General features: G+C 42.8%; 1 long non-coding RNA gene across 1 annotated transcript; it reads right to left on the bottom strand.

Moving 5' to 3' along the window:
* Window positions 1-668: 668 nt before the first annotated feature.
* On the bottom strand, window positions 669-6,968 carry LOC121466503. Its single transcript, XR_005976779.1, has 2 exons — window positions 6,838-6,968; window positions 669-1,824 (listed from the first exon to the last, which is right to left on the bottom strand). It is a non-coding gene; the product is annotated as an uncharacterized LOC121466503 (long non-coding RNA).
* Between the last annotated feature and the right edge of the window lie 15,749 nt (window positions 6,969-22,717).

The raw sequence follows: 22,717 nt of genomic DNA, 5'->3' as shown, positions 1-22,717 counted from the left end.
GGGACATACTTCCTTCAGCCAGGCCTTACCTACTGAACCTGTCCAAACAGCTGCCATCAACTTGGGACCAATTATTCAAAAACATTCTACTCTATAGATGACTGTTCATTCAAACCAGCGCACGATCCATTCACAGGAGCATCTCTGGGTCCATCCCTGGGTGACAGGGCAGTAGTGAAGCAGTGCAGGAAGAATGGCTGCACTTACTGCAGGGCAGAGTGGTCACTCTTGTTGGGACCTGATCTGTCTGTCTCCTAGGAAGTAACTCTGTGTCTGTCTTGGAGGAGGTCCAGTTTTGATTGCTTCATAGGTTTATGTTTTGTCTGCATGTATATATGTGCAGCACATATGCACCTGGTGCTTTTGGAGGACAAAAGAGGACATTTGGGCTCTGGGAATGGAGTCGCAGGCAGTGGTGAGTCACTGTGTGAGGTTGCTGAGAATCAACCCTGGATCCTCTACAAGAGCAACAAGTGCTCTTAACCCCTGCACCACCTCTGTATCCCCAGCTTCAGTTTAAACAATGGGCACAGATGTCTGGGTTTTCATGGGTCAGCAGTATAACACCCGATTCTGTGTTACACCCTCAGTACAGTTTGTGCGCCACTGTACCTTATGTACAGTTGGGTAAGGGCCTGGAGATTGAAAGAACACACAGAGAGACCAGGGTCATTCGAAAGGAGATCAGCTGAATGCCTTTTATTTAGACTTGGGGAAGTCCTTAAGTATCTAACTGCTGCACAAGGATCTCCTCCCAGACAGGTGGAAAATTACCATATTAACAATGGAGACAATGCTCTGCAGCTAATCACCAGGCCAGGCTGGGAGAGCACAGAAACACACAGGACACTTAGTTAGCTGACCATAAACTGTCCCCGCAAATGCACCCCAGAAATAAGGGCAGACCAGGGCCCTACAGGTCCCCCCTTTTATATAAATTATGACTAGGCCTGTCTTGGGTGGCTTTGGATGTCAGGCAATACCCCTTACCCGTCATGGGAAAGCATCCAGGTCAAAACATATTTCCTGTCTTAGGTTGGGGCAGCCCCCCAAAAGCCTTTCCCGTCTTTGGCTCATTAGTCATCCATCACCGAGTTCAGCCAGATTTGTGCTGAAAGATTCTCTGGGGCAATAGCTAAGAGGACTTGCCATGTGGCAACACTGATCTGAGCTTGCCTTTGGCTCTGGCATCATAATCCATGAAGATGATGCTCCAGCACCTGTAAGCATTCCTTGAGAAGACTGTGCCTGCTCAATCCTTAATAATTCTGCCCAAATTGGAGCCCTTTAAGTAAGGTCTCAGCGCTGGTGAAAAAGAACCCTGGTATAGCTAACTAGAATAATTTCAAGAGCCAATTAGTAAATTGTACACCTCAGGGTCCGTGAATAACAGCAATAAGTCTATTACTGTAACATCTAGCAGTGGTCTTTAACCACAACCAAGAGCAAAATTAACTGCAATATTCATTTGTAAATTTAGCTCAATTTGAATGGCCAAGGCATTTGCAACCTGTCCTAAGAAGGTATCCTTTGTGCTAGCAGGAAGCAACTGACTGACTAATGAAAAATCCAGCAGCTCTAGCTGCTGTGGCAGCAACAGCCATGGCTGCCGATATCATGGGATGGGTAGATGGGTAGATGGGTAGAGGAACAATTTTTGGCACTCGGACCACCACAGCCAGCTCCTCAGGAATCCCACAACTCTTCAGTTGACAAGCCAGAATCTCTTTGATCTCTCGGCTCTGTCCTGTCTTCAGGCTTCTGGACAGGAAAATCCACAGCATGCAGCAGACGCTCAGGTACCCATATTGGATTGTCAGCATCCTGCGGGAAAACACAAACAGCCCCTCTTCCCCATACCAGTACAGGATCTGGACCATACCAGGTGCCGTCTGATAGATTCTTCCATTTGACATGAGGCATCCCGGAAGAATCTGGCTGCCAATGTCGGTCAGTAGTTACCACTGAGATTGAGCATCAATAGTCAAAAAACTTAAAATGTATAAAATAAAAGATAAATGATCTCTGGGGGTGGAACGATATTCCCCTTTTTGTTTTATGCAAATAGGCTTTGAGTGTATGATGAGCTCGCTCCACTATAGCTTGTCCTTGAGGATTATAAGGTATAGCCGTTTTGTGAGAAATTGAAAACTCAGAGCAAAATTTAGCAAAGCCAGTGCTAGTATAGGCTGGTCCATTATCAGTTTTTACAGTTTTAGGAACTCCCATGTAGGCAAAAGCCTGGAGACAATGACTTCTAACATTCCGTAATCTTTCTCCTGTGTGAGCTGGGGCAAAAATAAGACGACAATATGTATCCACGGTTACATGAACATATTGCATGCACCCAAAAGAAGGAACATGGGTGACATCCATTTGCCATAAATGATTAGGAGCAAGCCCAAGAGAATTAACTCCCAAATGGGGAACAGTTAAAAGTTCTGTACACAGAGAGCACTTTTTAACAATATTAGTGGCTTGCTCTCGAGATATCTTAAACTGAAATCTTAAAGATCCAGCATTGAGATGAAAACGATTATGAGCTTTATCTGCAGCTTCATAAGATTCCTGACTCACTGCATAAATTTGACTAGTAAGCTGATCAGCCAAAGCATTCCCTTCACTCAAAGGACCAGGGAGGTCAGTGTGAGCCCGCAAATGCCCTACATAAATGGGAACAGATTGGGCCCAAAGCAAAGTTTGAATAGCCAATAATTGCATCTAGACTCGAGATACAGAGGCAATATAAGCTGCAGTTTCCAATGGTGCAAGAATTTTGCTTATATACTGACTGTTCGTAAAAAGGTTAAATGGAATATCAGCATATTTCTCTAGGGCTACCTGGACAGCAACCAATTCAGCCACCTGAGCAGAGTTAGTATTAACAGACTGAATGTCAAAATCAGGAGGGGCGGCTACTACAGCTCTCCCGGTGGAAGATCCATCAGTAAACACATTTTGTGCCCCTGCCAGAGGCAGCAAAGAAATAACTTTAGGGAAACCTGCCGGATGATTTTTAAAGAAGGTGACTAACTTATCAGAAGGATAATGATTGTCAAACTTGCAGGCATTAGTACATAAAAATAAGGTCTAATCTTCAGCAAAATTTTGCAACCAAGTTATTTCTGCCTGGGTATATGGTGTAATAGCCTTATCAGGTAATATACCAAAAGTTTGCAAACTAAGTTTGTACCCTTTCTGAATTACACGTAGCACAGCTGATGGATATGAGATAACAATTTTTACAGGTGACACATGTTTATGTACCCATAGAATGGGTCCTTGCTGCCAAAAAACTCCAGTAGGACTATGCTTGGAGGGGAAAATTATCAACAGCAGTGGCTGACTATAGTCAATATAATGAATATGAGCAGAGGCAAGCTTTTCTTCAATTAAAGTAATACATTGCCTTGCTTGAGGTGTTAACTCACGAAAGGATGTTGGGTCTGGATTCCCCTGCAGAATGTCAAAAAGTGGTTTTAAGTCTCCAGTAAGAATTCCCAGACTGGGCCGGACCCAATTTAGGTCTCCAAGCAATTTTTGAAAATCATTCAAAGTTTGTAGTTTATCTAGGCAAAGAGTAACTTTCTGTGGTTTTACTCCTATCTGCAATAGCTGATGCCCCAAGTATTGATATGCAAACTGTAGTTGTACCTTTTCAGAAGCAATTATTAACCCAGCATGTGCTAGATATTCTTGTAAGTCAGCAAAAGCCTCAAGGACTATTTCTGGGTTCTGTCCAGCTAATAGGATGTCATCCAAATAATGTCTTATATACAGTTGAGAATATTTATACCTTATTGGGGCAATAACCCGCGCCACAAACATTTGGCAAATTACAGAACTATCGGCCATACCCTGGGGCAATGTTACCCATTGGTAGCGCCTGTATGGTTCTTTGAAATTTATAGACGGTATACTGAAAGCAAATTTATCAGAGTATTTTGGATGCAAGGGAATGGTGAAAAAACAATCCTTCAGGTCAATAACTAAAAGATGATATCCTGCAGGAATACCTACAGGCTGAGGCAACCCAGGTTGAGTTGCCCCCATAATTTCCATGCAATCATTTACTGCTCTAAGATCTTGCAGCAACCTCCATTTACCAGACTTTTTCTTAATAACAAAGATAGGGGTATTCCAGGGAGAAGTGGATGGCACTATGTGGCCTGCTTCTAGCTGTTCCTGGACTAGAGTACGAGCAGCCTGTAATTTCTCCTTACTCAGGGGCTATTGCTCTATCCAAACAGGTTTTTCAGTTTTCCATTTTATAGGAATGCTTTCTGGCTGCTCTGCAATGGCCCCTAGGAAAAATTTCCTAACCCTGCACGCTGTCCAGGTGACTGTTGTATTATTTTCTTGTCTGCTAAAATCGGCACATCTCCCTGCAGATTTTTGCCCAAACCCTGACCAGGGACAAAGCCCTGCTTAGATAGCATACGCTGCACAGGTTCAGTGGTTAGAACTGCTCCCATAGCTTGCAAAACATCTCTTCCCCACAAATTAAAAGGAAGATGTTCCAGGACAAATGGTTTAAAAATGCCCTTATGGCCTTCTTCGTCCTCCCAATCTAAATATTGAGTGCTGTACTCTGGAGAACTGGCCGTTCCTACTCCCTGCACGGTCATAGAGGCTGGTTGTAGAGGCCAGGCTTCAGGCCAGTGCTTTTTAGGAATCACTGAAGAATCAGCCCCTGTATCAGGAAGGCCTTGGAACCTTTTCCCATTGACTGTTAAAGTAAGGGTGGGGCGGTTCTCTAAACTAGAAACCCATAAAGCTCCAGGGGATCCTGTGGAGCCAAACACTTTGTCCCCTCATTCTTGTTTAAAGAAAGGATTAGTAGAGCGAAACATGGGCAAAAGCACTAATTGAGCTATTCTTGCTCCTTGAGGGATGACAAGGACTCCCATACCAGCTTCAATCATAATTTTAATTTCTCCAGTATAATCACAGTCTATGATTCCTGGTAAAATTTTGATTCCTTTGAGCGCAGAACTACTTCTACCCAAAACTATACCTTTCTGAACCCTCTGGAATAGGTCCAAATACTCCAGTCCCCAAGGCCTGCACACCCATCTGTGGGGTCAATACTGCCCGGGCGGAGGTACAGAGATCTAGTCCTGCACTTCCTGAGGTGCCTCGTACAAGGTAATTGACAGCGAGGCATTTCTCTGAGGAATGAATCTGATGGGAGCCGCTACTCCGCTCATGGCCCCGTACACTTGTGTTTTGGGGGCCCAGGGCAGGCCCCACCCCACCCCACCCCACCCCCGTTTTTTGACCTGGGGATGAGATTTCCTTGACTGTCCATCTTAGAGTGACAGTCATTAGCCCAGTGAGCTCCCTTTTGGCATTTTGGGCAAACACCTGGATTTCCTCTAGGTTGATTAACTGCTCCTTTACCAGCAGGGCAGTTCCTTTTGAGGTGTCCTGACCTTCTGCATTGAAAACAATTCCTAGGCCTAGCTCCACCTTGGCCTTCCTTAAGGGCAGAAACAATTACCTGGTCCATCATGTGGGTGCCATCAATGTCTCTGCATAATCGGATAAAGTCATTTAAATCTCCATCTCTATGAGGGCATACAACTTCCTGACAAAACTTATTTGCATTTTTATAGGCCAAATGTTTAATGACTGGCATAGCTGAATCCATATCTCTAAAAATGCGACTTCCCACCTGTAGAAGGTGGTCAATAAACTCAGAATAAGGTTCTGAAGGTTTTTGAAGGATCTTAGAAAGCTGTTCTCGTGATCCTTTGTTAGGTAAAGTTTTCCAAGCTTTAACGGCTGCTGCAGCTATCTGAGCATAAATCGCAAGATCATAAGCAATCTATGCTGCTAAACCAGCATACTGTCCTTCATCAGTTAACATGTCAAGGTTATGCTGGGGGAAACCTGCTTCGGCATTTTTCCCTGCAGTCTTTTTGCAATTTTCCTGCATTTCACCTCTTTATAACAAGTAATCTCCCCCTGAAAGACAAGCCCTGCAAAGCTGCATCCAGTCACTGGGTATAAGGTTGAGTTCTGCAAAGGATTCCAATAAAGTTACAGTGAAAGGAGCATGAGCTCCATAGTCCACAACTGCTTCCTTTAACTGCTTAATATCCTTAAAGGCCAGGGGGTTATGCTGCCTGACCCTCTGTCACTGCTGATCAATATTTTCCACAACAGGATAAATCTGCCTCTCTCTACTTAGATTATTTAACCTGTCCCGGATATCTCGGATTTCTGCCTCTAAGTCTATCGGGGCAGAAGCAGTAGTGCAAGGATTATGTGGAGGAGGTCTCATGGAGACATCTCCCTTTGCTTCCTTCCTTTCCTCTTTTTCTAACTTCTTTTTTATCAGTGCAATCTCCTTTTCTAAAATTTCTTCTTCTTCTTCTATATCCTTTCTAATATTTCCTGTTCCTAAAACTTCCTGTTCCTCAAAACTCTTAATAGAACTCACAGATTCTACTTCCTGAATCTCCTCAAGGGTTTTGTTTAAACTCCTTAATTGCTCTTTCACTTTTACATCATCACTGAGAAGAGCATCTCTGACCAAGCGCCATAGTGAAAATATCACCATGAGGAATTCTTGTGGCCCTCGCTCTTTCAGTGCATTTTGAAGATCAGCCTTTACCTGCTCCCAATCAGTAATGTTAAAACCCCCTGCGTGTTGGAACCAGGGACTAAACTCTAAAACCGTCTTAATGATCTCTTGTGCTGTCTCAACTTTAATACCGGTGCCTCTATTCTCCAAAAGAGCTAACAACTGGCCTGTTAACCGGCCCGTTAACACTGGAACAGAATTACTTGCACCCATAACCAATTCACCCTTGCAGCTCAATTTCTTACCTGCTTGCCAGCCTTCCCGAGGGCGACCTCTCAGGGATCCCTACTTTCCGATCTCGCAGATAGGTCTAGTTGCTGATGATCATCCCAGCGGGGCCTCCAATTGTAACACCCGATTCTGTGTTACACCCTCGATACAGTTCGCGAGCCACTGTACCTAATGCGAGTCGGGCAAGGGCCTGGAGATTGAAAGAACACACAGAGAGACCAGGGTCATTCGAAAGGAGATCAGCTGAATGCCTTTTATTTAGACTCGGGGAAGTCCTTAAGTATCTAACTGCTGCACAAGGATCTCCTCCCAGACAGGTGGGAAATTACCATATTAACAATGGAGACAATGCCCTGCAGCTAATCACCAGGCCAGGCTGGGAGAGCACAGAAACACACAGGACACTTAGTTAGCTGACCATAAACTGTCCCCGCAAATGCACCCCAGGAATAAGGGCAGACCAGGGCCCTACACAGCTGCTTTCAACTTCTTGATCACCTGTTTAGTCTTTAATTGTTAAAATCCAGCCACATCTGGGTTTGGTAACCATCTCCCTATAGTTAGGATTTTTCTGTTCTGTTAGCCATGACCCCCTTACACAGTTAGCCTTCAAGGTGGATCCCCCTTACTCATCAATGGAACACTGTCCTTGATGTTACTGCTCCTGACCACTCCATCCTATATTTTTTTTTCTGTACTATATTGCTAAGATTCCAAGTTAGAAATCCAGTTTCCTAACCCCAACCCAGCCTTGAGCCATCATTATCCCTGAGATTCCAGCAATGCTGGCACCCTTCTCCCTGGTCCTTCTCACTGTGCTTCTCAGCAGGGATGCTCCAGCATCCACAGAGCAGCATGGGCCCTGCACACTTCTCCAGAAATATTTGCTGTTCCATCTACTCTGGCACATGCACGACTCTGAAATTTTTGATACCACTCTTCTACCACAAGATTTAACCAGCCTAGATTTTCTTTGTATTATACTATGCCCTATCATCCAATCAACTCTAGGAAACCATCCCTGGAGCACTGCATTGTGTACAGGGGTCTCCCAATGCTTTATTCAAGTTTCATACTGTTGCTGTGATGAACAGTCTACCAAATAAAAGTTAAGGGAGAAACTGATTTATTTGACCTCTACTTCTAAGCCATAGTCTGTCACTGAGGGAAGTGAGTGCAGGTATTCAGAGGCTGGCCCACATGCTATTCCACACAGCACTATCTATGAGTAAGAAAGCCACTTCACAGCCAGAGAGGCACAGCAGGAACCATGGAGGATGCTGCTTGCTGTCTGGATCACTAGCTCCTGCATAGCTAGATTTCTTTTCCAGCCAGAGACACCGGCCCAGGGAATAGTAATGTCCATAGTGCCCAGGTGTTCCTACCTCATTAACAGTCAAAACAGTCACTCAATAGGTGACTCTAGGCTTTATTATACTAACAGCTTGATAACCAGCAAATACGTTCAACTCTATGATCTGAGTGTACAGATCAGTAAAAACGGTGTCCATGCAACTTCTGTTCCATCCTCACCCTGCTCCACTCTGCCCCACCAGCCTTACACAACATCCTGTCTCCACACAGTCTACATGAGCAGCTTCTGGAGATTCTACAGGATGAACAGATCCAGGGAAGACACCCTGAACATTTCTTGCCATAACTGACAAGGCCAACCCCTAGAAAGTTCATGTGATAATACATAAGAGACTTGTCCTGGTGGAGAGCAGGGGTTGGCCACACCTGTACCTGTGTCTTCAAGCAAGAGAAAAATGACTAAACTTTTTTTTGTTTGTTTGCACAGTGAAAGTTCAGTCAGGGTTTTTATTTCATTTTTCTTACTTTCATTCTCTTTTTTTTAGAGATTCCCTTCCAAGGGACTTTCCTGATCCACAGGCAGAGACTGTCTCTGAGCCCCTGCTCTGCATCCCTAACCTCACTGCATGTTTCCTTCACAGATGCTGCTTCTCTTTGCTACAGCTTCACTGTTGGCCAGACAGGGTCTGGATTGTGGTGGCACAAAGTCCAAGGCCAACTGAATGGAAAGACTTTTATTACCTGTGACAGTGCCAACAACTGCAATACCACTGGTCTTCTGAGTGACAAACTGAATGCCACAACGCCCTGGAAAGAACAGGCTGTCACTCTGAAAGATGGAATTAACCGGTTCAAACAACAAGTGACTGACATGAAGCAGGAGACTAACACTATCAGAGGTGAGTTTCAAATTACCCCAATATTCTGGGTGATGTCGCTCAGTGATAGAGTGCTTACCTAGCATGTATGTGGCCATAGGTTCAATTCCCACTGCTACAAAATAAACAAAAGAACAATCAGATGTCTCCCAGAAGGAAAGAATGTAAACGTGACAGATTAGGGACATTCATTGTTTGCATGGAGGAAAGAAAATGAATCACTGGTAGCCCCTCCCACCTCAGAGATCCAGCAGCAAGGCTAAAATGCAGAGGGTGGAGCAAGGTCAGAGGATGGGAAAGGAGGAGGGTAGGTAGCCAGGATTCATCAAAGCCAGAAGCTGATCCCTTTCCAATGGGCACAGAGCCCTTCACTGTGCAGGTCAAGCAATGTTGTTGGCATAAAGCAGATGGAAATTCCAATGCATCCTGTGACCTATATCTAAATGAACACCAAGTACTATCTCTTCACCAAAGCACTGGAAAGTGGACTGAAGTTGACCCTGGATCCATGTGGATAAAAGAGATGTGGGAGAAAAATGAAGATTTAACAGGCTTCTTATACAGAACCTCACAGGGGGACTGCAAGGCCTGGCTTAAGGAGATAAAAATGTCACACTTGGAAGAAAAGCTGGAGCCTACAGGTAATTTGGGAAAAGCTCCTTAGAGATGAGGTGTGTGTGTGTGTGTGTGTGTGTGTGTGTGTGTGTGTGATAATCTAATCACTATGCGTTCTTGAGTTTAGGGTCATTTTTTCCATCATTTATTTCATTTCTCTCTCTCTCCTATCTCATTAATTGTGGATACATTGTTCTCTCACTGCGGTTCTCACTGGCTGTCACAGTCTGAGCATCCTTGTGTTTCCTGGCCTTTTCCTCATTCTAGACTCACTGTTGCTTTTCCTCTCACCTGATCTTTCTTCTTCCCTGTCACCGTCCTCAGAGGTCATCCTCATGCCTCCTCTCCTGCCGGCAGGAAAGATGAGGTCCCATCATTACCCTGCTTCCCCTACATAGCTGCATGAGTCTCTTGAGATTAGGGGACATGCCCTCTCTCCCTTTCAATGCAGGACCCACCTAAAGAGTTGTTGCATAGTAACAGAGGTGGAACTTTAGTATTGCTGAAGACCCAGAAGCTAAGGTGAGATTTCCTAAGATTTGATGTCTGGTCAAAGCCTCAACTTGCATTTTCACTTCACCCACACCAATTACAACTCCATATGTGGACCATCCTTCGTCTATGGCCTTCAATCCCAACATCACTCTTTTGTTGATAATCCTTCCCAACTCCATTCTTCTGTGGTTTCTGATGAGAATAATAACAATGAAAGGTGTCAAATACAGTATTGTGAGTAGGGTAAAGGAAAGATGGGTGAACAGTGAAGAAGCCAGAGTGATCTCCTGGGGTCCAACCCTTGTCCCTCATCTAGAGCATCTAACTGAAAAAAGGAGACAGGAGATCTGGAGTTCATGTCACCTGCAAGCAACAGCTTCTGCCTGTTCAGCCTAAACAGGACAGGAATCATGTCACAGACCAGTGGGAAATGAGGAGGGAACACAGCAGATTCCTGATTAGGAGGGTCAGCCATATGGTACAGACATAGAGACAGCAGGAACACAGAAGAACATGGTAGTTCAACTCAAGGTGTAGAGGGAAGATTTCATCCTGACGAGAAAGACAAAGAAGATATAAATACAGAGACAGCCTAGTGATGAGACCACTTGCTGCACATGAATCAGACCCAGATTCTATTCCTAGCCCTGACATGGCAGTCATACCATATAACTCCAGCAACACAGGGTCCAGTCCCTTCTTCTCCGAAGACCCCAGGTGTATACACAGTGTACTTACAAACACATAGGCTCACACTCTTACTCTTAAAATAGAAATTTATCAAACAGCAGCAGTGGTCTCCAGAACCCCTGGAACAATATCCCCACTGCAGGCCGGAAGGACTGAGCTACTGCTGGAGTCTACCACTCCAATCTGGGCTGTTCAGATGGACAAGGTGGAACAGGGACAGTCACATCCACACCTGTGTGTGTTACACTAAGGCTGAGAAAGAATAAAAAAAAAATTTGGATAGGGGTCCCCATGACTCCTCCAGCCCCTCCCATTAGGCCTGAGTCAGGAAGCAGAGCTAGTCATCACCACTTTATTCTGAACTCCCAAGTCTGCAGCATGGCCTGGGACTCTGGGACATGGGAAAAAAGGAAGAAGACAGTAGGGGATCCAGGATGGAGAGCCCAGGGGTGATGGAGGAGGGAACTGAATGTCCCTCAGTAAGAGGAATTTAATGGAGAAACAATTTCAGTAATGCATTATAAATTTAGAGAGGAACAGACTAAGGGGTTCAAACAACTAACCATAATATATCTAGTAACTTTACAGGAATTACCAAATAATAGAGAATCTGAAAGAATTTATTTGGCTCCTGTGACAATGCTAGGTTTAAGGAGATTCAAGGAAGTGATTGTCTCACATGGCATGCATTCACCATTTGTGAATAGATATTAAACTCGTGGTCAACTTATGGAACCTGGTCCACAATTACAATGGAGGACCTGGTAGAAAGAAAAGGTTAAGAACATTGAACAACAAATTAGAGCTAGAGGTATGGAAATCTACCAAAGCCAAATTCTTGGAGAAGGAGATTATGCTACTACAGAAAGGCAATCCCTATATAATAGCCACACCATGACTTTATGCTATGTAGCATCTTCTACTGCTTGGAACAGAATTGAAGAATTAGGAAACTAAAGTCATAGATGGCCCCCCAAAAAACCTTAATGGATTTCTTACAAATTTTGACATCAGGATTAAATAGAATGATACCAAATTCAGAAGCTAGACAAATAATAATTGAATATCTGATTTTTAAAAAATGCTAATTATCAATGAAAATGGATCATTAGACCTTTAAAGGCAACATCAGGACCCTTGGAGGAATGAACTGAAATACAATCAATATTGAATCTATGACCAGGATGATGCTTGGATAGGAGAGGTGATTTCCAGAGGTTTGAACAAAAATCAAAATGTCAAGTGTTTCAATTATGGCAACCAAGGTCAACCTGAAAGGGAATTTAAACAGGGAGTTTTTAGAACAATGTTTTTCTAAGCATAATTCAAATAAAACTCCCTCCCTTCTGGATTATGTAGAAGTTGTGGCAAAGGAAGACACTGAACTAATGAGTGTAGATGAGCAAGAGATATTCCAGGTAACCCTTTGCCATTTGACAACTCCTTAAGGTGCCCTGGCAGGCTCCTATGTCAAATCCAGCTCAGTGATTTCCTATAATCATAAAGGAAACTCCTTCCCAGAGCAATTAAAAAAGCTTAATGCCTATTGTAAGACACCATATTGCTCTGGATACTAGAACATCTATAGAAGAGAGAAATAGAAGAAATAGTGAGTATTTTGGGAATCCTTTGTAAGTGAATAAAGACCAAAATTAAAAATAGAAATAAGTGACATTGTCATAGAAGGTCTGATAGAGACAAGAGTGGATGCAACAATAATTGCAACAAAAATTTAAAATCCAAATTGGCCTTTTTAGGAGGTTCAGCTTTTAGGGGTTGGAACTTTATCTAAGGTAAAGCAGAGCATGAGATGGGTCAGTTGGATAAGGCCACAAGGACAGAGGGGAAAATTAAAACCATATGTGGCTAACTTAGCAATGAATTTGTGGGGACATGATTTGTTACAGTTCCCCAATTTGAAGACAAACCAAAAAGTAACTTATCTCACTGGGTAAAATATTAGAAGGTATCATAAAGACCAGTCACCAACTATTCAGGTTAAATAAGAACAGGGCATAACAGTTGCTGATGTTCCAAAGACACCAGCAGCCCTACCTTTAAAATGGTTGACAGAAAACCTGGATGGGTTAAGCAATGGCTTTTAACAGCAGAGAAACTGCAGGCTTTAGAACAGCTGGTACAGGAGAAATTAAAGGCTCAGCATGATGAAGAATCAATCAGTCCTTTGAATTCTCCTGTGTTGTTCTTAAAAAGAAATCTGGAAAATGGAGAATGATAATAGATCTAAGAGCTGTTAATATGGTGATTCAGTCAATGGGCTCTCAAAAATGTAGAAATCCATTGTCTTCTCTGTTGCCTAAATGATGGCCTCTTATAGTTATTGATTTCAGGGATTGTTTCTTAACTATGCCTTTACAAGAAAAAGACAAAGAGAATTTGCCTTCAGAGTACCTACTTATAATATTCTGTAGGCTATAAGAGATGTCAATAGAGAATTCTCCAACAGGGAATGTTAATTAGCCCCCATCCTGTGCCAATATTTTGTACGGCAGACGTTGGAAATGATATGTAAGCAATTTCCTATAGTTTACATGGATGACATTTTGCTGTCTGATTCAAATGTAGATGCTTTAGAAAGAATAAATAAGCAAAGAAAATTTTCCTTCTTGGTGGTTACAAATTGTTCTTGAAAAACACAAAGAAAAGATTATATGAATTATTTAGGCTATAAAATAGGTTTACAAAAAATTAGACCCCAAAAGGTACAGATTTTGAGAGATCCGTTGCAGACTATTAATGACTTTCAGTGATTTCTAGGAGACATTTCCCATCTATGGTTCTCTAGTGGAATAGTTCTCATGAACTGAGTAATTTGGTCAAAATCTTAGATGGTGACAAGAACTTAAATAGTAACAGGAAATTATCACACAATGGCTAAAGAAATGACAAAACGGGCAGGAAGGGATACAGTTCCCTGAAGCATGTGGAGAAAGACTTGACCTTGGAGGGGATGGTGGCTCAGTAAATGGGGAGATGATAGTTTTGTGTGTCATTGGCAGATCATCACACCTTGCGGGTCACCACAGTATCTCAATACAAAAAAGAAAACTATTTGATACCCCTGGAATTTCACCAATGATAGACAGTATTCCTTCCACTTTAATTGCTTTAATCCAAAGAACAAGAAATGGGGAGTGATTCACTTTAATGCCATAGATATAGGGAGATAGGAGACTAACACCAAACTAGCTCAGCATCTAGCAACACTCTCCATTGGAGTTTCCAGTAGCTGCCTCAAGGAATTCTTAAAGCCCTGGAAGGAAATGCCAAGTAAGTAGTTAGAAGATTATCATAAAATAGTAAACCCTCCATAGATAGGAAGGCATGGTAATTCTCTCATTAGCATGTGTGCACAATGAATGATTTGATAGAATGGTTTGATAGAATGATTTCTTGATTGTCTTCCTGTTTTGGGAGCCAGTGATGACCTTGAGGATTTCTCTCTTTCCCATCTCACCTCCCAGTATTTCTCATTTCCTACTAACAAATGGCACAGGAACTGCATGGCCTGCTAATGAGCCCCAAGTCTGCGTGCATCACTGTAAACCTCCAGGCTTTTCTTCCTCACTTATAGCTGCCCTTCCATCAGCTCCATATCACTTTGAAAGGCTTCACTATCTTTCTCTGGCACAATTAAACACCAGCAATTGTATCAACATCCAGAATGTTCTACCCACAGTAAATATGTCACATTATTTAATGATTTGATAGACATTTTCTTTCTTTTGTAATAAAGTAAATTCTGCAAGGACATCACATACAGAACTCTTCTCCTCTCTCTACTCGGGAATTATAAACAGTTGTTACACATGAGTCCCTCAGGCTGCCTGGAGAGAAAAGGTGCAGATGGAGGCGTGATTTTAGCTTCACCCATAATTTTTCTGGTTTTATTTAAAGGATCTACATCAAGAACCCCAGGGATCACCCAACTTCCTTCGGCCACCCTTCCTGTACCTACCAGTCAGTGGTGCAACCTCATTATGGGAGTAGCCTTCTCCATCATTTACTTCTTTATTCAAGCGTGACTGTGAAGAAATTATTTACCCAAGCAGGTAAGGAGCAGACTGAGGTCTTTCTCGGGTTCTACAGACTAATTCTGGGGCCAATTTTTAGAAAAAAATGTCCTCTTGGGTATTGGAAGCATAAATTCCAGTCCTCATCCTTGCATAACAAGTACCCTTACTCATTGAGACATCTTCCAATCCCCCAACACTGACCGTTTGAGCCTCTGGCTACCAATCTACCAGTTCAATAAATTATCTTCTGCTCAGATGCCAAGAACTGAATGAAACAAGATTCTTAATGTCTCAACTGCATGCACAACTACCATGACACTTGCCATGTACTCATTCCAAAAATATTTGCAATGGTATTTCATACATTAATTAGGACTCCCCACTTTATTATTTTTGTCTCACTTACCTCCATGCAGCATGCAGTTAAATGGCTGCTATCATTTTTATTTAAAGAGAAAGTGAATTAGGAATGTATTTATAATGATTTAGTGGGATTTGACTCTGTGATCAAACTCTTTTGTATACAGTTAATACTGGCATGCAGGAACCACAAACTAATTGTGCTGACTCACTGAATACCACAGTACAAGCAATAGCTTGAAGGGACATGAGGATTAGTGTGCGTACTAGCATGCATTGACACCTGCATGGCAGAAAGGATGAAGTTTGATGGATCTCTAGACCAAGATGTAGAGTAACAGCTCACATTCAAAGCCAGTACCCCTGGAGTGGCTCTCACGCCTCACCCAGAGGCTGCCTGCCACCCTCAGGTTCATCGAGTGAAATCCAAAGATGCCACACTTGAAAAGCTCTCATCCTTTCCACATATCAAGGCTGCAGCAGAGGAGAACTTGGCAGAAGCTGTGTTGTGCTGAGGCACAGCAGGGGGCCCAAGAGAGGCACCTTGCTCCACAGTTTTTCTCAGCAGAAAGACTAAATGGACTGCCAAGGATGCCTTAATTGACAAAGCCATTTTTTAATGAAGTTAAGAATTTTATCTAAAATATATAAATTTAACTTTCTTTTATTTCTTTAATTAATTTCCTTTACCTACACACATGTGTAAGCACATAACAGGAGTCAGTGTTTAAAGTACAAGACAAAAAATTTTGTTAATAGAGTTTGGAATTTTGATTTTGCCATTAGCCATGTTATGACCTAAAACTGTCTTGCTTTGTGGTTTACATTACAATGACTGAAGACTTTAGCAAGATGCTTTGGGTATAATTTATTTATAAAGTTTCTGTTATGGGCTGGAGAGATGAGAGATGGCTCAATAGTTAAGTACTTAATATTCATTCAGAAGACCCAGGTTCAGTTCCCAGCACCCACAAAGTGGCTCACGACCATCTGTAACTCCAGTTCAGGGGATCTCATGCCTCATGTGGCCTCCAATGGCATCAAGCACACATGGGATGCCCAAACACACATGCAGACAAAACACTCATACACATAAAATGAAGATATATCTTTTAAAAAACCTTCCATGAAGTTTCAAGTATAAGACATTAATGATGGCTCAGGAGGCAAAGGCACTGGCCATGCAATCCTGATGATCTGGGGTGGACTCAGGGAGTCACAGTGAAAGGAGACTATGGTTTCTTCAAAGTATGAAAAGCTACATCTAAAGTTGTCTTCTATATTGTGCCATTTACTGCAAGACTAAGCATGGCACAAAACAGCAATATTGATGGTACTTTTCTGTGGGCTGGCATTAACTCACCAGAACATCAAGGTGTAACAGTTTGTTGCCTTGAACTCACAGAAATCCACTTGACTCTGCCTCCCAAATGTTAGATTTAAAGACATGTGTTACCGTGCCCAGCAAGAGGCATCTTTTTTGAGCCATCAAATACATTACCAAAAAAAATTATAAAGAGTAGACATCACAGAAATCATGCTACATGACAATAATAGCAGGAAATGTGAAATCAATAACAGGAAGATATGAGGGAAATCCTATAACCTTTCAGTGTTGAACAGCTTCATTCTGTATAGCTACGTGTTCAATAAAAATTGATAGGAAAACTAGAACATATTTTAACATGAGAGAAAAACAATCAGAGGGTTTTAAAATCAAAATAATACTTTAATCCTGTAGCAACTGGATAGAGCATTTTAGCAGGTGCCTCGGGCCAGCTCTGGTAAACCAGACTTCCAGTAAATAGATGAGCAGGACATTCCTGCAGTGGAGGAAAGAATTTGGGTTGAAACTTCTTTGGAGCCTGATACTATGGCTAAAACTCACTTGACATGCCATGAGAACGCACATCTTCCTGGGTGGGCAACAAGCAGAGGAACAAAGTGACAGGAGCCTTCTAGGTGAGGGTGACAATGGTGGAAGCATTTTGTAAATCTGAAAGTGGTATTGATGCAGAAATCACAAATGTGGGATGGGTAACGTTAAATAAAACATAGGGACTACAGCTCATAGATAAATGTATTTGAAACTAATGGTTTGACACAGAGAGACTCGGGAGACATATAAACTCGATGATGTAGGGAAAGATAGAAAAATCATTTTCTCACCTCAGCAAACTGAAATTTCTGATAGAGAAGCAACTGTAGATATTAATCCACTTGATATAGTTATACATATTATTATGTTAATATATCATACATCTCCACAAATATATAATATATAACTACATATTATTAAGTATAATAATATAGTTCAACTATAACTTATACCATTTGAGTGACTTGGGAAATGTGTGAGCACTATGTTATAAGTAATAATGGAAAAATCATTTTTCACCCCATCAAACTGAAATTTCTGATAGAGAAGCAACTATAAATATTATACCACTCAGATGAAGGTAAACATGAAAAAGTCACGTGTGCACACATTCCTAAAGACTATACTGCAAGCAGAATTCCCCAGTGATAGACAAATACAATAGTGGTTCCCATGCAGAATCTAAGAACTCTGTTCTGGGAGCATGAGCCATGACTGAAGAGCATTGATTGAAATGTGGGGCTTCTGGGAAGGATTGGGTCTATTCTCTTCCCATGTTCCTCCTCCCTACACAGTGAATGACTCAAACAGAAGCTCAGGAGAATCATTAGACAGCACAACTCACAGAGACAGGTGATGTTTTCTGAAAGTTTTCAAATGACAGGTCCTAGAGAGGGGGCAGATTACAGACAATGATTGACAGGCTTTCTCACATGACCCAAAAGATGAAACGTGAAGTCATAGTTTCGTTTCAGTGCACTCCTGTCTCTCTGTCTGCCTGTCTGTTCATCTACCAGAGGTAGCATGTGTATGTAGGCATAGAGCAGACAGGCACACAGGGCGGCCAGTGCTGATGGTGCAGCACCCATTTAGAACAATGAGCTGTGACATGCTCTTTCCACACTCTCAGTGTGACATGTTTGTTAAATGTTTCTCTAGTTCATGTACTGACCCAAGCCCTACAAATCAAATTTCTCATGAATTAGATCTCTATTACATGAATAGCTACGTTTATGTAATTTCAAATCAACATGGAGTTCATTGCTGAATGTCAAAGATGAATGGACATCAAAGGCTGTGCATTCATCTCTTAGATCTTACTAGAATTTGAAAACAAAAATGCTGTGTGCTGACCCATGTAAGATTTTCCTGATGATCTAATTAATCATGATAGATTGAGATTTATTGTGTAAAAATAAGAAAACTATGGGTAGGCTGGAAAGATGGCTCAGTAATGAAGACCCCTGAAGAGACTACCAGAGGACCGACTTTAATAATAAATACCCACATGGAGCTCACAGTCACCTATAACTCCAGATCCGGGGGATCTGACATTGTTTGTTGATACCCGTGTGAGTCTGGCATGTACATGGTATACACATATATACATTAAAATAAAACACTGATACACAAAAATTAATAAAAATTCAAAACAAAACTCTACACAATTTCTCCTGAACTAATACCAAAGTCTGAAGATATTATTTTCTTGTGTAAAATGTTACTTATTTAAAACAGACATTAAAGAAAACTTTCTGGGAAAGAGTCTACCATACATAGGTGAAAGAATGGTAAAGGGGAAATATAAAATAATAAATGCTTACATGAAAATAAGTAAGGCTTCCAGTCAATAAATTTATATTGTTTTATATAAATATTAATGTATATTCTGGAAAGCAGAAGACAGAAAATAAGAAACATAAGATAAGAATCTGCAAAAGTAGAAATTACAAACACATTAGAAGAAAATCAGTGAAGTAAGAAACAACTCAGTGAGGACCTTGGTTCCTTTCCCCTTGGAGCTCCCTGCCCTCACTCTGATATCAGTGGGCAGAGAGTATACAATGATGCTCCAGTCATAAATGTGGTGCTCCAAATGAAGAGAATGAAGGGTAAAGGTTTCATGATTCCCACAAATAAATGCAGAAAAAGATGTCAAAACTCAACATATGACCATTTGGCCTGTGTTGGTAGAAGATGATCAACGGCATGCCTGGTACCACCAGGCCCGGGTGGGAGGAGGAAACCTACAGGCCTACCAGATGTTGTTTGCCCTGGGTGGGTAAAGGACAACCACAAAGTCATTTGGCATCATGCTGCTTTAGTTGGTCATGTGCTATGATGATGAGTGAATATATATATATATATATATATATATATATATATATATATACACACACACATATATATATGTGTGTGTGTGTGTGTGTATGTGTATGTGTGTGTGCGTAGATAGATAGATAGATAGATATAAAGATACATACATATATACATACATCAGCAGAATAGTTAATGTACTATGGAAAGAGGCAGATCTGAAGAGGTGAAGTTGCTAATAAATGGCTGATGTGGGTAACCTGCTTACCACCTGAGGCTATGGTGATATTGAGGCCCAGGCTGCTACCAATGTCCGTGTCTGGGTCTGTGGCCCTGCTGAAGTAGGGAATATGTGGGTATCCATGGATCTGTTACCACCAAAGTTCCTGTAAATATCTGAGGTTTGAGTCACTACCTGAGGCCATGATGGCATCTGAAGGTCATGTTCTCACCTTAGAAAAACAGATCTGAGTGACCTGTGCTACTATGCAAGACCTTATTGAGATCTGTGTCTGAGCTGCAGCCAAGGGCCATGTCTGAATCCATTGCCCTTTCATGGCAAAGGCCTGTGCTAATGTCCATGTTTCCTGTTACTATCATAGTCCATGTGGATGTCTGGGCTCTGGGTCTCCACCTGAGCTGGGGCCATGTTGCAGTCATGTTGAAAGCTGGCTCCACCTCTTGCCTGAAGGGGATGGTTCCAGTGGCCCAAAGGGACCAACTCAGGCACATATCCAGGACTTTGAGTAGGCCCACCCTAACATCTATCCCATCAATGACCTGCCAGAGTGCATGAAGGAACTGACTCATACCACATGCTGACTCATACCACAAGATCTCCATGATTCAGGGCAACCGTAGGATATTTGAGAGGAGTTTTAGTGAGCATCCAGTATTGATGGTGTGCCAGAAGCCAGAGGCCTTGAACCTGACCAACAACTCATCATACAACGAATATTTGCTAATAAAGCGGTTTGGACAAAGGAGTTTGTTCCCAATGCCGCTAAGACAAATGAAGAGATGATAGAGAGGCAGGAAAGACAGGACAGAAATGGTTTTTGTTTGTTTTTTTTGTTTGTTTTGTTTCTGGTTTCATTTGTTTGCTAATTCATGTTTTTATTTCTTCTCAGATTTTCTTAATGGTGATGCTACAAGGGTGAGAGGCATATGGTATTGGGGTGCATGGTGTGAAGTTTCCAAGTAATCAATAAAAATAACTATGTTGAAAAAAATGCAAACTTAAAAAGACATAGCAAACTTTCTGATAAAATCTGTGATAAACTAGGTATGGCAAGAATGTCTTTACACACACACAACACACAAATATGCACGCATACGCATACACACATATGCACACATACATAAGACACAAGATTTTCAGTACAACCCAGCTCATAGTACAGTTTTAATAGTGAGAAGTTGAACTCAGGAAGGTACCCACTTTCACAACATGTACTCAATATAACACCAGAAGTTCTAGTTAGAGACAATGGTCAAGAAAAATAAACTGGAAATAATGAGGTTAAGGAGTCTTTTCTTGCACATGATAAGATAGCATATTTAGAAAACCCTGGCTGGCCAGCAAGTGGCCCTGATCCTGTACCAGAAAATCCATCAGAGAGGTGAGTGTGCTCCTGACCAGCTGGCAGAAATGGAGCACAGACCCCCTGCAACCCCCTAAACTATCTGGGTATTCAGTAGGGGCTTCTCTCCCTGGCTACTGCCTCTCTCTTCCTATCCCATCCCAGCTTGCTCTCAGGCACCCCTTCCCTTCTTTGGGGACATAGGATCCCCCAACTCAGCCTGCCTTGGAGCTGAGAATCTGGGGGAAAAGTGGGGAGTGCAAGGGCACAGGAGGAGTTCCTTTGTTTCACTGAGCCTGCACTCTGCAAGCCTGCCCTTTTGTCTGCCAGGTTCCTGGCCAGCAAATGGCCCTGATCCTGTACCAGAAGAACCATCAGAGAGGTGAGTGTGTGTTGTTCCTTTTGCAGACTACAGCTCCCAGCATCCCCCTGGACTGGAAGCCTCAAAGACACAGGGCATTTCTCGCTGACGCCCTTGTGTTCCCCATTAAAAGCAGGGGTCGCCACGAGCCCCCCCCCCTCTCTCCCACTCTCTCCTTTTGTCTCTGCACACCCGTCCCTTACTTGTTGTTACCCCTCCCCCATTAAAGTGCACCCACGTGGGACTGCCGCGTGTTTGTGTCTCCTTCCTAACCCTGCACCGCTGTGTGTCTCACGTAACGTTTCCATTCTCTAACCCCGCAGACAAGAAAGACAGAAAGAAGAATAACAATTGGTGCCATCGTGGACTCGGTAACCTTTCCATCCCGGTGCCTGGGACCTTGACTCTGGGCTTTCTGGAGCCTCCCGGAGCTTGGGGCCTCACTGGGACAAGGTCAGGACCAACAACCTGCAACCGCCCCCACATGTTCAACACGGCCATCTGGAACCAGCAGTGACTAATTCGTGAGTTCACCTGGGTTGGATCGCCATCCTATTACACCCAGAGATAGTCCAGCTGATCTCCCGGCTCTCTTTGGCGCATCCTGGGTAAGGTTGCCGACTCCCCTCCCCCTTCCCCTGGCCTTCCACCCTCCACTAGAACCTGTTTCGGTCCGTGCCTGCAAGTTTGGTGCTTCCAGTTCTCACCCCTCTTTTTCTGATCTTTTTTCTGTCCTCTTTATGGGCTCGCTACAAAGCGAGCACCTCTCGGCTGCGACGGGCAGCCCCCCAAAGGCTTAACTGTCTCCTCCTAGCTGGGACTGGTTCCCGTCGGAAGCTAGGTTCAGGTCAGTTGGGCTAATAGCACGGCCCTCTCATTGCACGGACGCCTGTAATTAGAGCTGCTGTGTTCGTGGCACCTCCGTGTGCCTTCTGCGGATAGTTTCATGGTTCTAGGCATGGATGCTAAGCCTTCTAAAACAGTTCCCTCAGCTTCCCCATTAGGGCAGCTCTGGAAGCTCTGAAACCTCACGCCCTAATTCCCTCTGTGAAGTTATCTACATTAATCCGTCTTTGCTCTAAAACTTGGCCAAAGTACAATTTACAGGAAAACCTCAAATGGCCTTCTCAGGGTTCATTTGACCCCAACATTTTAGGGGAATTGGCTAATTTCTGTCACCATTCAGCTAAATGGAAAGAAATCATGTACATTATGGCATTTTTTTACATGGCCATTAAGATTGACCCCTCTGCTGCCTCTCATCATTCACCTGCACACATGTTCTTGCCAATGCCATCCCTCCAGGAACCCCTGCTCCCGCCATGGATCCCATGGACAAACCTCCACCCACCCCCACCCCCCCGGC

The sequence above is a fragment of the Microtus oregoni genome, unplaced genomic scaffold (assembly GCF_018167655.1).
Source record: "Microtus oregoni isolate MIOR12 unplaced genomic scaffold, Mior012 000033F_ref0000390, whole genome shotgun sequence".
In the NCBI taxonomy this organism is placed as follows: Eukaryota; Metazoa; Chordata; class Mammalia; order Rodentia; family Cricetidae; genus Microtus; species Microtus oregoni.
This window is presented reverse-complemented; position numbering and strand designations above follow the sequence as displayed.